This window comes from Capsicum annuum, chromosome 12 (assembly GCF_002878395.1).
Source record: "Capsicum annuum cultivar UCD-10X-F1 chromosome 12, UCD10Xv1.1, whole genome shotgun sequence".
NCBI classification, from domain to species: Eukaryota; Viridiplantae; Streptophyta; class Magnoliopsida; order Solanales; family Solanaceae; genus Capsicum; species Capsicum annuum.
This window is the reverse complement of record NC_061122.1, coordinates 203,821,104-203,826,578: the sequence shown is the minus strand read 5'-3', so window position 1 is coordinate 203,826,578 and position 5,475 is coordinate 203,821,104.

Sequence of the window (5,475 nt, the reverse complement as noted above, 5' to 3'; positions counted from 1 at the left end):
ATTGAGACTCATGATACATTGGATTCGAGAAAATTTAGTCTGAAATGTGACAAAAACCCACGATTCTATATGAAGATACTGCAGCATGTATAACGCAACTAAAGAAAGGATTAATAAAAAAGAATAGAACAAAAGGCATTTTGCTGAAGCTTTTCTACACACATGAACTCTAAAAGAATGGTTACATCGACGTGTGACAGATTTGTTCAAGTTATAATTTAGTAGACTTGTTCATCAAAGGATTGTCAGCCTCAACGGTGGGGAAGATGATACATAAGATTGGGATGCAACCTCTCCAAAATGTTAAGTGGTGTTTTAATCAGGGGAAGTAAATACACATTGTACTTTATTTTTTCTTAATCATGATTTTTTTTTCACTAGATTTCCTTGATATGGTTTTTAATGAGGCAGTTAAAATGTATATTATAAAATATGCATTATTAGAGTCTCCGTTTATTTTTTGTTAGTTATAGACACGGTATCTAAATATCCAAGGGGGTGTTAAGAAATAAATCGGAGTGTGGATATCTTCTCCATTATCAATATTGCCTTATTTTACAATGTAAAATTTTCATGCATTAACCAATGAGTTTCATTGGTTGGAATGGTCGGCAAAGTTGCCTATAAAGACATGCTTTTACTTAAATTTTAAGTACATCAAAAATAACAAAAGTTCTAATATCCGTTTCGTATTTATTCTATTCGGTTGTAGGGGGGTGCAGATAATTTATGTGGTAAAATAGATCTATTATAAATACAATGGATCTATTTTTATTTGTGCGTGGATATTTCTTAACTTCTCTAAATATTTTTATTTTTATTTTGAGTTTATTTATGTTAGTTTTATCGATATTCATATCTTGGAGGGTGATTAAATGGTAGTTGATTAAATGCTTTGCTATAATATTCTTTAGCTTTTTATCTTTGTTTTTGTAAGTCTTCTATATTATTTTTAAGATATTCTAAATATTCTATATCTTTTGTTTTAAAATATTCAATTAAATTTATTTTTATAAGGTTTTCTGTTAATCTTATTTCTTCCATTTCTTGTCTCCAATATTTTAGATATTCATAGTTTATCATTTTATTTTTCTAAAGTAAATGTATAATAATCTATTCTATTTGTACTATATTTAATATCTTGTTTGAGGTTATTAATACTACTAACTATTTTTTCTTGTTCTCTTCTTAACGAATTTTTAAAACTATCTAAACTTTTATCTTTGCTTTTTTCTAAATTTTTCAGGGTTTCGTCTATCCATTTTAATTTTTCTATTAGATTTTCCATTATTTCTCTAATTTGTTTTGTATAATTAATTTCTTTATGTAGGTCTTCTTGGTTTTCTCTAATTTTCTTAATATATCCTGACATTTTTAGTTTGTGTAATATCCATCTGAATCTAAATAATATTGATGTTTATAATATGTGCGTAAGATTTCTATATTGTTGAATAATTCTTCCTCTTCATAATCTTGTAATTTTTCCAATATTATTTTTTTATGCCTATAATTTCTATATCTCTAAGTATATATAAAACAAGTATTTTAATATCATCTGTCATTTAGGCTTGATTAAATGTTTTTTCATAATATTTACTAGTTGTTTGTTTTAGTCTAAATAATTCTTGCATATTTTCATTAAGAAATTCTATATATTTTATATCTTTAGTTTCCATATATTTGTCTAAATTTGTTTTCATTTGTTTTTATACTAGTTGTATGTTTCTCATATCTTTTTTCCAAAATTCTAGATATACATAATTTATCATAGTTGGTGTGTACGTAAGTATTTGTAAGAGTAGTTAGGTAGGTATGATATGTAATTTACTCTAGTCATATAATCTTTACCAAATATTTTTTATAATATGATTTTTCTTATATCTATTATTTCTATATCCTTAAGCACATGCAAAATAAGTATTTTAAATTTATCTACCATTTCGTCAGATAACTAATTATTCATTTTTCATAAAATGCTATTATCAAAATATTCCTTCCAATCATATACATAACAAAATATAATCATTTTAGATTACTATATACTAGATTATTCTTAAATAACATATTCGTCGGTCTCTATTAGCATGATAATCCAGATACTTTTTCCTTAAACAGCGCCTCTACTCTGGTTACTCCCCTATCATGACTTTCTTGCCTCGCCAGTTTTACCTTTAGGATGGCATAGTTCTTACGGATTTTTCTCCTTTTCCACTTTGCTAATAAACTTTTTAACATGCTATTTTTCGAATAATTCTACTATAAAGCAACTAACATGAACTTATTTTATCATATTATGATTGTTAGGAATTTATGAATTTAGCTATTCATAATAGTATATGAATATACCTATTCTGGTAGGTTTGATAATTCTAAGTTTTGTTCCTCCATAGATTTTTCCATTGAAATATATACTTGTTTTTTAATAAATAAGAAAATATTTGTTGTAGACAAGAGAGAGTTTTTTGCTTCAACACATGAAGGCTTACCTTTTTGTCTGCCTTCGATGCCCTTTATTTATAATCTGAAACTTTACAAAAGTTTTCCTTCCTCATTTTACATGTTTCTAAAACTTTACAAAAAGTCTTCAAAAATTATCTACCTAACCTAATTTGCTATACTTTACAAGAGTCTTCTAAAAAGATAAAAACTAATTAAAGCCTAGACTAATAATAGTCAAAAACCTATAAAATTCTAATAATTTACGTAAAGAAAATTGTGAAAGTTTGTTACATGTCACTTTCACAATTTAATAGCTTGTCTTTTATCTCCATTATTGTTTCCGCTGATATCTTCTTCTTGTCGTATCTGCTGCTTTTTTTTCTTCTTTCTAGCTGGCATTCTTATCTTCTTGATTTTTTATTTTATTCTAGCCGAACTTCTGGGACAATATTATCTTCTCCATTACATCTCGAACATTGATGATCTGGATATTTGTGTCCAATTATCTTAAAATATCTTGTCAATAATCCGTCTGAAATAAATCCTCTCTTAATTGCTCTTGCAGTAGATTATTTTTCTGGGTTAAGTAATGTCATTATCCATTGTCTAACATCTTCCATATCTCTGCTTGTCGTAATTTTTTTTGAATTTGAATCAATCATCTGATGGTCTCTTGAATAATAGCTCCATATTCGATTTCCATTGGTATAATTGTTTGCTAGTTCTTGAATAATTGTAGCCAGTCCAATAAGTCGTTTGTTTGCATAAAAATCAGGCATCTCGATTTTGGGTATCTCTGGCTGCTGCACAATATCGTCTGGTATAATCATATCTCTAGTTAATCCTATTTTTACAACTTGTATAACTGGTTTTTTCTCGTCATGTAATATCTCTGCTAGTGCAGTATAACACTTTATATAAAATATATTTCCTTTGGTTACTCTTTTATAGGTGTTGAATATTTTTTGTAATTCTTCTATAGCTGATAGTTCTTCACCATCTTGGGTGTATATGGTATTTAATAATCCATAATCAAAATAAGTTTTTATTAAGCTTGGGTTGGTTTTGGATAGTGCAATTAGCTTATTGTGTCCTTGTAATCTTCGGGTTATATAGTTTGTGTTGGGTTCTTTGATATCTGTAGCTCTGGGGTTAAGGTTTAAAAAAGTTTATAGTCGGTAGATATTTTCTATGTATTTTTTGGGTTGTATAGTTATAAACTTTTTTATCTTGGTTCAGACTATCTCGATATGTAGTAATTTGTGGGGGTATGTTCAAGAGGTCTTTTTGTATTTTTGGTGTAAATTATTTTTTAAATGTCTTATTTAAGTTCATATTCTGGTATCTTTGTCCAATAACTCCTTTGCTTGTACCTGCAATTGTAGATTGATAAACGTTATGGGTTTTACGGAGTGTCCCAACATCTCCTTCTAACTCTAGAATTTTAATGTCTTCCGATCGACATAGCTCTGCACACTGCTGAGTTAGCTGATTTGTAGCTACAGACTTTAGTTTATCTTTATTAGTCTTTAGCTTTTCTATTTCATTACCCATAGTGTCCACTTTCATTGAAAGCGTAGTTAGGGTTTTGAATATCTTTTCTAAAGCATCATCTTCTATTATATCAGTCTGTGTAGCTTTATTTTGATATGTAATCTGCAATAACGTTTTTGTTAGTACTAATTACTTCAATTGTAAATGCAAAATTTAATATATTCAATACTAGTCTCCGAATCTCTTTTGTTGTAACTGAATTTTGTATTTTCTTTGTCAGCCATCAACGTACCTGTGTATTATCTGTTCGTACAATAAACTTGTTATATACAATATATGACTCAAATGCTAATAAACATTTATATAATGAATATAATTCTGTTCTATTTATTTTACATTTTATTTCTGTTTCATTAAACGTTCCTGAATAATATCTACAATGATGTCCTGTTTTTTCATTTTCATACCTATATTTAAGTACTCCTCCATAACTACATTCACTAGCATCTGCTTCTACTATATATATAAATTTTCTATTTTCGTCTGGTAATTATAATTTTGGTAATTCTTTAAAAAGTGTTTTTATTTTCTAGACTTGTTTTTTTATCTTCTTTGTTATAATTATATTCTACATCCTTTTTTAATTTTTTCTGTAAAGGCTTTAGATTTTCTGCTAATTTTGGTATATATTCCCTTAGTTGGTTTACTAATCCCAAAAATGATTGTAATTTCTTCTTTTGTATCTAATTCTTCTTTCGAATTTATTATTTTTTGTACTATATGGTGTTGCATTTTTACTCCACTTTTATCTATTTGTATTCCTAAAATTTTATCTGATTTTTCATAATTTCAGCTTTCTTTTCACTTAAACTTATTCCTTATTTTTTTATTATATCGTAAATTATTTTAATAATTTTAAATGTTCTTCTTTGGTTTTTGTATATAATAGTATATCATCTATATATACTATACAATTAGGTAATTATTTAAAATAACTATCCATAAAATGTTGATATCTACCTGGTGCATTTTTATATCCAAATGGTAGTACATTCCATTCATAAAATCCTTGTGGTATCGTAAATGCAGTTAATTCCTTAGGTTCTTCTTCTAACTTTAAATGGTAAAATCCTAATTTACAATCAAATTTACAAAAGTAATTATATCCTTGTATTTGTCTTATTTTTAATATCTTATTTGGTATTGGGTAATTATATGTCATAGTTTTTGTATTTAAATTTCTATAATCAATAACCATTCTACTTTTTCCTCTTTTTTGTTCACTATGTTTATTTACTATAAATGCTGGACGATTATGTTTAATATTACTTTTTTGTATATATTGTTTTTCTAATAATTCATCTATATGTATTTTAAATTCTTTTAGATCGTCAAAATTATATGTTAATGATTTTTGTGTTATTATGCTATTTTTATCTATTAATTCAATTTTTATAGTAGTTTTATGTTTTCCCCATCCTTTTAATGGATCTTCACTATATAATTGTTCTAATTTTTTCTTAATTATTTCTATCTTATTGA